Source organism: Panthera leo, chromosome C1 (assembly GCF_018350215.1).
Source record: "Panthera leo isolate Ple1 chromosome C1, P.leo_Ple1_pat1.1, whole genome shotgun sequence".
NCBI lineage: Eukaryota > Metazoa > Chordata > Mammalia > Carnivora > Felidae > Panthera > Panthera leo.
In genome coordinates this window covers 111804522-111816546 of record NC_056686.1, presented here as the reverse complement: position 1 = coordinate 111816546, position 12025 = coordinate 111804522, and the positions used below count along the sequence as shown (strand labels likewise).

General features: G+C 38.9%; 1 long non-coding RNA gene across 3 annotated transcripts in view; it reads right to left on the bottom strand.

Moving 5' to 3' along the window:
• Positions 1-391: 391 nt before the first annotated feature.
• The window catches only part of LOC122227464, a 34348-nt gene continuing 22714 nt past the window's right edge, over positions 392-12025 (bottom strand). Inside the window, exons 3-5 of one of the 3 annotated variants that reach the window (XR_006206070.1) lie at positions 3068-3310; positions 2656-2971; positions 392-581 (exon numbers count right to left, since the gene is read on the bottom strand). This is a non-coding gene — a long non-coding RNA (uncharacterized LOC122227464). Of the gene's footprint in view, positions 582-1583; positions 1670-2131; positions 2972-3067; positions 3311-12025 lie in introns of those variants that run through there. The other 2 variants (XR_006206072.1, XR_006206071.1) reach the window with 2 other exon arrangements.

Below are 12025 nucleotides of genomic sequence, written 5' to 3'. Positions count from 1 at the left end.
AAATCCCATGGCGATCCTTGGATTGCCCACATGAACGACCTTGCAGTGCTCACCTCCCCATGCCCAACTATACTGCAGATGTTAGATGGGAATACATCACACATAGTAATGAGCTTCTAAAGGCACAGTCTGTGAGGATACAAGTTATTGACAGGTATTTCCAGTAGCATTTGGCCATTTTTTTTTCCTGTCTCTATTAGAAGCTGTTTCTCCCAGAGGGAGAAAATAATCAGATGCTTCATATTCACAAATTCCCATAAAGGACTTCCTTCAAAATTGCTGCGTGCATTTCTTCTGGTGGTTTGCCCATAGCTACTCTCATAGCTAATGGTTTTGCTTGAAGAAAAGAACATCTTAAAGATTTCATGAAGAATAAGTTTTAGGAAACCGTATGGGATTTCTTTTTCTCTCTGGGGCAAAATTCACAGAGTTGCCATTCTTTTGTTTTGTTTTGTTTTATTAAATAAAAGTAAGCAGCTCTCAAGATTTGTTCGCCTCCTCACCATGGATGCGTTCATCATTGCATGCACTCTCCCAGCCGTGGCTTCTCCTGTGCATGAACTAACAGGGTCGAGCAGCCACTAACAGAAAGTAATACAAACTTACAAAGCAACACAAAAATAGAGGAGCAGTGTCCACTGGTGGACTCCTTCTCTACTTGTCTTGGCCTTTGTATCCCTACCCTCCCACTAATGCCCTCTCAGGATAGCCTAATTCAATCTCTTATTCCAAATGCTCATAGTTGAAGTTGTTATTTATACTTCTTCTGTAATCTTGATTCTTGCCTCTTCACATAATTTCAATCCACCATCCACTGTCTTGCCCTTGTCTTTGAAATGCTTGAGCAAATGTTTTAGCTTGGAATTGATAAGCAGCAAAAACCCAAGGGCTTCCTGCTCTCCCCTGGCCCATACTAGGTGACAAACATTTACCAGCCCATAATATTGAAAGAGAGAGAGGTGTAAATTTTGAAGTGGAATCCAGAAACAAGGCTAAGGCAGTAAGATGTGATGGTAGACCTCAGAGAAAGAAAATAGAGTAAATAATATTGAAATTAGTTTGCCTAAATATGAGATGGGATTTGTGTTAGGTTTTGATCTTTCATGACAGTAGGTGCCTGTTTCTATCCCAGGAGGATCTCAATAAAATTTCCTAAGGCTGGATTTCTACAGCCTCTGAGAGAAGTGACTTCCTACACCCATAAATGTTTATGTAGAGGCTGTAGGTCCTCACTGATTCTTGAAACCCACGTCTCCATTAGTTTGAAGATGCACTGGACAGTCCTGGGCTCTGGAGTCTAGGGGCAAATACCAGCTCTGACACCTACCACTTGGTATTGTGGGAGTTGAAAAAGTATCTCCACACAATTTTCAAGGAAATTATTCAAGGAAAGTATCCAAGAGCTGTGTGATTCTGGGGTTCGTGGTGCCTGGTCAGGGAACTTAAGTCTAATGCAGGACTCTGATAGATAAGAAAACATGCACATGGAGTAAAGCCCCCAATATGAAAAAACACAGGATTTTCCATACACCCACACAAGCACTGGTCTTATGCCAGAGGCTAAGAAAAGTTTTTTAAAGACTCTTAATACTTGCCCAGAGTTAACAGAGCAAGAGACAAGGGCAGGGCCTTCTGGGAAGTCTGCACTTCAAATACCCAAAATCTGGATCTGTGGAACAAAATATAATTTTGCTCAGGGCTGGGATACTTAGCAGGCAAGAGTTGCTGAGTTAGCCTCTCAACGGGGCTGTGAAGCTTTATTCTCCTCATTGCTTAAGCACAAACTGTGGTGAAAGTATGAAGACTTCATTTCTTTGCAGAAAATGACCCTGAAAAGAAAGCCAACTGCTAATGCTTGCAGTGGCAATGAGAAGAAAGGGGTGATTCCTAGCCAGAAAATAGCTTTATAAATTACTTTGGTTCTATATTTATAGAACAATTCAGGGCCTATAAGGTTCAACTACATTTTCTAGTTATATTTACTACAACTAAGGTAGGAATTACATGCTACAGTGTATGCAAATTTGGGAAATGTACAATATTGTGCACATTTCTCGTAAATGACAAGGGTCTGCTGTAGTTCAAATCATTATAGCTGAAGTGTAAAGAAAATCATGCACTGAAACCAAGCTTCAAACAGTGCAGTATGTTCTGGTGCATTATCCAGCCCCCCACCTAATATCACAGCTTCTATGATGGTTTGAGGCTCATGGTCATTGAGGGAAAAGCATCCATCAAGATTTCAAGGTCTAATGTGTCATGTCAATTTCTGGTTGGTGTCTCAAAGCTGGATGTTTAATGGGCTAATCACTTGATCCTGAGGACTGCAACTAGCTTCCAGTCCCAGCGTTTGAGACCAATCCCACAGGATGTTGGATGTAGCAGACAGGGTCCTTGAGACTGAGATAGATTGTGGGTGAAGTTAACTTTTGAAGCTCAGTACAGAAGTAATCCACAGGACAGGGGTAAGAATATGTTAACACTGACAGACTCAGTGGTGACAGAAATATGGGCACTGCGTATCAATTTGGAGCGTGAAGTGAAATAGTCACCACCTCATGACTTTTGCTCCCATGTGCTCAGGGGCTGGACATCCAGTTGAGAGTTTTCTCTTGTTATGTAGGGTTGGGAGTGGGTCTAGTGTTTTTAACTCACCATCATTTCACTCTCAGAGTTCCTAGTCCAAGATGTTGAAAAATGATCTTTCAGAGGACTTGGAATGCTGGGTTACATAGCACCCTCTCCCGGTTATTAGCTGTTTATGGAATGATCCTCCTCTTTGGGGCACAAGTGACTCTCCACTTCCTCGCATCCCTTGTAGTTTGTTGTGGAAATATAATCAAATTTCCCATAAAGAAATGTGAGTATGAATGATACTTGTCAATCTAGGCATGGCCCATAAGATATCTTCCACAGGTGCACTCTGGTGCCATTTTTCTTCTGATGGTAGGTTGCCAACACTGCTGATGTCCTAGGAGAAGACAGAGTCATAAACCAGAGTCTTTGAATCACTGAGTAGATTAGAGGTATCTGTCAAGCAGGAAAATCCATTCTGGACTAATAATACCTGAGGAATAAATAGACTTCTCTTGTACTTGGACAGTAACACATCGGGTTGATTTCTGGCAGCCACCCTACAGTGCTGGTGACGTTTGATTGCTCTCTGGTCCATACTCGGACTTTCTGGGCCCTGCTCTGTACCCATAGAGGCTATCTCTATAGACTGCATCCCCTGGACTCCTTTTCTCTCCAGCTTTTGGTTGACTTTAGCCAACAGGACTCATGAGCAGCAAACTAGAAGGTAAAAGTCCTAGAGAAAACAAGCAGAAAGGAGAACACAGGAGGAAGGTGTTAGCCTCATGCTCCCTATTGGTTTTTCTCAGGCAGCTACTCTAACACGGCTACAACTATGACCAAGTGCTGGTGACACGGATCCCTCCCATCCTCTATCAGATCAAGAGTATTAATGAATTCCCACTGTCACTAGATCTGGGTAACTTAGCATGTTTTATTTGTTCCATTAGCCCTGCTTAGACCTTTGTAAATAGGTCTTTCCTTAAAAATCTATTCAGTTAAATCATGTTAGTTATGATGTCTATTCTCTCTGGGACTCTGGCAGATAGAAATGCTATAATCCCCTCACTGCCTAACCATATCCATGCCTGGCTACCTCCCTCAACCCTCAATCCCTTATACTGCTGTTTTCCAGAGAAATACAAAATGAGAATGTTTTCCAGCCTATTCTCATGCTCACCATAAAAACTGTGGAAATAAAGGCCAGAGAAGGACACGTTCCCAAAAACATTCAGCATTTTAGGCATAGAACCAGGACTCTGGCATAGAAGAAGTGAGCATTAAGGGGAGAACTGCCTAAAAAAGAACAGAGCTGGAACTAGAAACATCATAGTTTCTCTCCTACAGGCACTTCTTTGTCTGGCTTCCAAGGAAGGGTCACCCAGGGGAAACATCCCCTGCCATCTGTTCTCATCTGGGTAGGAATTAGGTAGGTCTGTTGGCAAGAATTGCATTGGGACCCCCATCCCTGACCTAGGAACCTAGGCTTCCCATTGTGAATCCACAGGGTTTCCTCAGAGCCTCTGGCCCCTATACTGGCCTCCTGTGGAAGATGTACCTTAAATCAGTGTACAGAGTTGGCCAGATTCCTTCCCAAGAGTATTCCCTCCTTCACATTGTGGCAATAGAGACATTCCCGCCACCATCACCACTAAACTTCACAGATAGAATCTGCTTTGAGAAAACGTAACAGCTAACCCACAGCTATCATGGTTAGCTGGTGGGAGAGGAGGCAGGGATTTAAGGTCCCTTGCCCCGTTAGATAGCTGCAAGCAGATAGAAAAGCTTGGAATTGGGGTGGAAAACCTATTGTGTCATTCTCAAAGGAACTATGATTGCTTTTTCTCACTTGACTTTCCTCCTCACCAGCTTTGTATTCCAGGAGTTCTTGGGCAGGGGTGAGGAAATGTGGCCCCTTAGAGAGACTTGGCACACTGTATTCCTAGGGCCTTCTGTCCTGAAGACCCTATTTTCGAGTCCTGTTTCCCTGACATCTTCCAAATAGCACACAAAAGAAGTCCTGGGAGAAGGCACTGTGCATTTTCTTGGGGCAGGTCTGAAATCCACGAGGGTTTATGTCTTCGACACCCACACCAGGGCCTGGCAGGCAGTAGGTATTCACAGAATGTGCTCTTAATGATATCCAACAAATGTATTTAGAATGCCCAAAACATCCGGAGGCAGGAGTTAATTTTAGCATATGTTTTCCTCCAACTGCGAATTCTAAAGTTTGCCTATCTTGAAGACCACATTTAGAAAACTTCTTAAAAAAATCAAATACCCTTTTACAGAAGATTTAATGCTATAATAAAATATATGTTCCATTGCATTTATAGGGATCAAAATGGCAATAATTTTTGTGGTGAGCTAAATTGTAAGAAATTATATTATACTTAATATGCTAAATAATTAGCCACTGGGCCAATCATCAACTATTTATTCTTATTTATATCTTTGAGGTGTCCCAATCCTGTGAATCCCCTGCATCCTTATTATGTTTCCAAATAATTCAATTCTGTGTGCCCCCCTTCCTGATCTCCCGCTTTATCCCATAATCATCAGAATTTTTTGTTTCTGATTCTTCACCAGACTGAATCATTTCAGCTATAACAAAATTCAGCATATATAATATATATATATATATATATATATATATATATATATATATATATTAAGGTTGTGGGATATATATATATACACATATATATATATGTGTGTGCACACACACACACACACATATATAAACTCTCTTTCCTGACCTCTCAGCTCCTTCGAAACTTGAATCTAAACACCTAATCAAACAGATGTCCCCTCCATTAGCCCCGTCTTCTGCTGTGGTTTGCTGGTTTATCTTCCCTTCTCTCTGGAATAGCCCTTAAAAAGTATTCCAATCAAATCTCATCTCAAAGCTCAAATATTTTTCTAGCTGAATTTATAATAGATGACCTACTTTTCTAAGTAGAAGGGAGTGGGAGAATGAGAGAAAAAGAGAGAGAGGGGAGTGGTTTTGTTTTTGCTTTTGTTTTTTCTGTTTGGAAAGGATAATGAGATTTATCATATAATTTTAGAACCAAAATATAACTAAAAGATCAAAGAATCCAGGTTCCTATTAGATAAGGAAGCCAAGATTCAGAGAAGTTAAGTGGTTTACCCAAGCTCACACAGCAAGTTATTTAAAATGTAAGATTATACTAGGGTAGTGTAGCTCCCAATTGAGTCCTCATTCAGCCCTTTTGAAAGTCTATTTATCTAACACTTATTTGTTCAGGAACAACAAATTAAAATTATACTGTAGTAACTGGAGATATGAAACACTTAATATAGGATCCTGTCTTTGAAATGCATGCAGCCACCTACAACTAAATAAGGCAAAAGAGGGTGTTGCTTCAATTTATAAATGCTTTATAGTAATATCAACATTAAAATTCCCAGCAGGTATATAGTGTTTTATAGTTTTCAGAGTTCCTATAAATCCACTGGCTCCATGGTTTCATTTGACCTTGTGAGAAAATGGTTCTTTATTTAATTTCTGTCTTGGTTATATCCTTTTGTACATCATTCTCATCTAGACCTTAAAGCAGTAATACTGACCATTCTGAAACTCTCCAGAAAGAGTTGTAAATGAGGCCATGCAAGTCCTCACTCTGATGTAATTTTGATCAACTTATTTCTCCCCTGGGAAAATTTAGAGGAAATCATGCTTTCCCAGACCTGATGCTTTCGTGCACTATTCTTGCTGTCTCAAGCTATGGTTCTCAAACTTCCATATCCATTGCATGCTGGTCTCCAACCAGAGAGTGTCTGATTCAGTAGGTCTGGGGGAAGCCTGAGAATTTGCATGTCTAGCAAGTTCCCTACTGCTGCTGCTGCTGCTGTGCATCTGGGCCTGAATTTTGAAAACTACCCAGCCTGTGTTGTTCATCTCATTCAGGAGAGATGAAGGGGCCGAGGCAGATTTTGCCGATGCTGTGCCTGGGCTGGCACAGTTCCTGGCAAAGAATAGGTTTCTTTCATGCAGAGATATGTGGCAAAGTGAAGAAGAATGTATTCAACAAGTGTACATTGAGGATTTAAGTTGTGTGAGGATCTGGGCCCAGAACACATTTGTTAAGAGTCAGGAAGAGGCTGGTTGGAGGGTGAGGTTAAATTGGTAAGGGATGTTGGCATAGATAGCTGCCAAAGAATGCTGTCATTGGGTCCTTCTGTCTTTGGATGGGTATGCCACTCGACCTCATGTGCCTAGGTTTCCAATTCTCTTTGACTCTGGGTTGGCCTTGTGACTTGCCTTGGTCAGTGAAATGTGGCAGGAGTGCCACTGAGCCACTTCTGGGCTTTGGTCTGGAAGACGCTCTGCAGCATGTGCTATCACTCTGTGTATCAGACACCATTTAGGAAATCCAACTACCCAGAACCTTCCATGTTGTGAGGAAGCCCGGGACACTCTGTGGTGAGGCTACGTGGAGAAACAAAGACTCTGGACATGGAAGTGAAGCCTTCTTTGACTTTCTAGATCAGACCAGACATCAACATCAAGAAAACAAATGAGTAACTCTATCTGACACCACATAGATCCAGCCAATACCAGTGAATCAACAGAATTCTGGAAAAACAAAACAAAACAAAAACAAAACAAACAAACAAGAAAACAAAAACAGTAAAATATTGTTGCTTTAAGCCACTAGTTTCGGGGGCAGTTTGTTAAACAGTGAAAGATAATTAAAAGATATGGGGTGTTCCATAAGCTGTAATATCATCATCGGTCTCTGTATACTAATATTACACCATAAAACAACACCGTGGAACAGAATTGAATTCACACAGAATAAATGCAGTAAAAAGATAATGTAATTTCCAATACTCACCCATTCAACAAATAGTTAATAAGATATTCTACTTATAATAAGAGATAAAGGGATATAGTGCTTAAGAGATAAAGGATATAATTCAAGAGTGAATAATATTAATACTAGTCATAGAAATAATTACCATAGTCGAAGCCTTACTAGGTACCATGCAGTGAGTTTTAAACAACAGTTTTCCCTCTTAATCCTCACAAAAAGCCATTACCCAGGAGTTTTTTTTTAATATATATTTATTTTTGAGAGAGATAGATCATGAGCAAGGGAGGGACAGAGACAGAGGGAGACACAGAATCTGAAGAAGGCTGGCTCCAGGCTCTGAGCTGTCAGCAGAGAGTCCAATGCAGAGTTTGAACCCATGAGCTGTGAGATCATGACCTGAGCTGAAGTCGGATGCTTAACTGAGTCACCCAGGCACTCCTACCTGGGAATTGTTAATCACAGTTTAATGCAAAGAAATCTGAGACCATCTATTAGGTAAACTAAAATAGTGACTTCAAGCACTGAAATATATTTTTTCATCTTCTGTAACTGTAGACATAGATCTTGCCCTATTTTTTAAGTCCACTATTTTGTATTTTGGGGTACATGGCACCTTACATGTGCCAACAAAAAATATTGACATGTATGTAGTGGTAAGAATGGGAGGGCAAATGTTTGACTCAAATAAGAGAAAAACGGGGTTAAAAAATGTTAAACACATTTCTCGACTCAGTAAATCTCAGAGGCTCTTTAAGGGTAATGATCTCTGTGAGTACTACATAACCTTTCTGGAAATGATTTGACCTTGAAATCCTTTCAGACCATCAATTAACATCACATTTAGATAGTGGTATTCCACAAAATACGGATTGGAAAATACTGTTCTAGATAAAGGAATGAGGTGGTCAGTTGATTGACTTTTAACTGAAACAACTTCACTTGGGGGAAAAACAATCTGCCAATGTGGAGACACAGCCCACTTTAACATTGTTATTTAATTTTGCATGATATTTTTGTTGGCATATATTGTGTTTTTTAATTAAAAGAAACATTAAACCTGTGCAGATATAAATATTTAAAAAATCATTTCGGGTATGGCGGCCTGGGAAAAGGAGAGCATGTTCTACACACAAGCCTGTGTTCTCAGGAGAATTTACAAATCCGGATTTTATTTTCCCTGTAGCCTATGCCATGTTAATTTCGACTTCCAGAGAAGACGTTCAGTTCAATGGTGTGAAATAAGACATGGCAGGTTAAAACAAACAAACAGCATGCATACCTCTTCCTGCCCATTGATAGAATCTCTTTTTGCTTGCATTCTGTTCTAGAAGTGGTTCTTCCTATCTGAGAGAATGGAAAAAGGTCTCCACTGTAGTGTGATAGAAAGAGAACACACGTTGTCCTGAGTAACGGGACAGAAGAGAGGACTCATCCTTGCGTGACAAGTAAAGCAAATGGCTTCTGTACAGAACAAATTTGGAAGACTCTTTCAGAATCAGCTAAAAACAAAATAGTTCTGGAGCTGAGTTTTAAATAGTTGTAAGTAGTGAGAAACAGAAATGAATTTGAGTCTGCATCAGAGGCCACCCTAAACTGAGTGCTATAAGCCCAATATAATAACGGGAGATAGGAAAGAAGTTGAAAAATATTAAAAATCAGAAAGACTGCAACTGTTTCTATGGACTGCTTTTAAAGAAGAAATAAATATTTACATCAGAACACAATCTATATTATTTGGAGTACGTTCTTATATGTGATTGAGAAACCATAAATTATATAAATTTCTCATTTCCATATTATTAGCTGATTATACTCAACTAAGTCTTCTTAATGAAATCACAAAGTCCTTAATTTGCCTTTCTAAGTATTTTTATGGTCAGTGAAGACCTTTTCTAAAACTTGCAGTCAGGTTCTGGTGTCCAGTATATTCCTCTCTTTATAATGTTCTTTACTACATTGTATTTTCACCCGAGTGTACTTGACACTACAATGGCTCTCTTTTGGGCAATTGTGTCGGTGGAATATTCAAAGTGCTCTGTTGCTAAAGGGTAGTAAGGTAATAACTGAGACTATTGTTAGGTAGTACTATGAACTCAAAGAGACTGGTATCCAGATCTACTTGGGCTGCATATTTTATCCCCCTAACAATATTCACTTGCCCATCATATACTGTCATGAAACAGTATACAAAGAACATACAAGGAGACAGAAACAAAAAACATTTGACACACATACACACACAAAGACATAAACTTGGAGTAAATAAAATACCTTCAGTTGAACATACTTATTTAAAAGCCCAACTTTATTTATTAAAAACGTCAGATTGTAATTTCTATATTTCACAGTGTCCACATGGAGACTCCGTCAATGATTAGGATTCAGGAACAATGTATCCTGTGTACAGAGCATGGGCATTAGTGTCCAATGGACTCGTGTTTATAACCTGGTTTTGCCACTTTGCAAAGAAAACATTTGGGACAAAGTCAGTTGCCCCCATGCACATTTCATGTGTATCTCAATCCAAATCCCATAGGTCATGGTGATACCAATGTGCCACAACTAGCAATTCAAATTACTTTGTTTATACAGTGTTTTAGTATGCAATGATTTACAAAACATTCTTAAGAAATATTTCCCAGGGTGCCTAGGTGGCTCAGTCAGTTAAGCATCCAACCCGATTGGCTCAGGTCATGATCTGTTGGTTCATGGCATCAAGCCCATGACACCACAGAGCCTGCTTGGGATTCTCTCTTCCTTTCTCTCTGCACCTCCCCAGCTCCCACTATTTCTCTCAATATAAAGAAATAAACATTTAGGAAAAAATAAATATTTCCAATGCCATCAAAATATATTGATTTCTATTATTTGGGGTGATTTTTATAATTTAACTGTCATTCTCTAACAGTACAAAATAAGCGAAGTTTTTTTCAGTACATTATGTGCTTTCTGGTGGGGAAAATAATATGAATATACATGTAGATGGAAACTGACAGTTAAATTATTTTTAACTGAGGTATAATTTACAAATGATAAAATTCACCTTTTTGAAGTGTGCAGTTGGGGGCACCTGGGTGGCTTAGTCAGTTAAACATCCAACTTGGGCTCAGGTCATGATTTTGCAGTTCATGAGTTCAAGCTCCACATCAGACTTGCTGCTGTCAGTGCAGAGCCCATTTTAGATCCCTTGTCCCCCTCTCTCTGCCCCTTCCCCACTTGCATTCTCCCAAAAATAAATAAATATTTTTAAAAATTAAAAAAAAATAAAGTGTACAATTGGATAAGTCCTAAGTGAATGCAGTCATACAACCACCATTATGACCTAACTATAGAATAGTTTTATCATCCCCAAAAGCCCCTTCTACTTCTACTCCTGGCAACAAGTGATCTGTTTTCTGTCCCTCAGTTTTATCTTTTCTAGAGCATCATATATGAATGGAGTCATTCCATATGTAGTTGTTGCGTATGATTTGTTTCAGTTAATATAATACTTGGAAATCTATCCATGTTGTTGAAAGTATAACAGTTCATTTTTTTTTATTGTTGAGGAATATCTCATTGTATGGACCACCACAACCTGTGTATCCATTCACTTGCTAGTGCACAGTTGGGTTGTATTCAATTTGGGGCTGTGATTAATAAAACTGTGAACATTTATGTCCAGATATTTGTGTGTACATGTGTTTTTATTGCTCACAGATAAATAAGTAGGATTTGGATTGCTAGGTAGTATGGTAAGGGCATATTTAACTTTGAAAGAAATTGTCTATTTTCCAAAGTGAGAGATTCAGTTGTCCCAAATCCTCACTAGTACTTAGTATTGCCAGTTTTTGCTTTTTGTTTAGCCATTTTAGGAAGTGTATAACAGTATCTCAATTAGTTTCAGCTTGTATTGTTTAGAGTAATGATTAGCATCTTTTTATATGCTTGTTGGCCCATTATATACATTCTTTGGTGAAGGGTCCATTCATATGTTTTGACAGTTTAAAAATGTGTTAAATTAAATTAATTGATTGATTTCTGTTGAACTATAATTAACACACAATGTTAAATTAGTATACAGCATGGTGATTCAACAATTCCATGCATAAGTCACCATCTGTCACCACACAACATTATCACAATATTACTATTTCTCTATGCAGACTTTTCATCTCCATGACTTATTTATTTTATAAATGGAAGTTTGTACCTCTTAATCTTCTTTATTTTTCCCATGTCCCCACCCCCCTCCCCTCTGGAAACCACCAGTTTGTTACCTGTATGAAGTGTCTGTTTGTTTTATTTGTTTGTTCATTTGTTTTGTAGATTTCACATGGAAGTGAAATCATATGGTGTCTGTCTTTCTGACTTATTTTCACTTAGCATAATACCCTCTAGGCCCATCCATATTTTCTTTTGCATTTATTAAATTGAGCCATTTGTCTTATTACTGATTTATAAAAAGTCTTTATATGATCTGGCTTCAAGTTTTTTGTCTAACTATATGTTTGGCAAATACTTTCTCTCATGTGGAGCTTGTATTTCCATTTTCTTAATTGGCTTTTGAACAGAAGAGATGTACTTTTGACAATGTGCAACTTACCCTTATTTTTCTTTATGATACATGC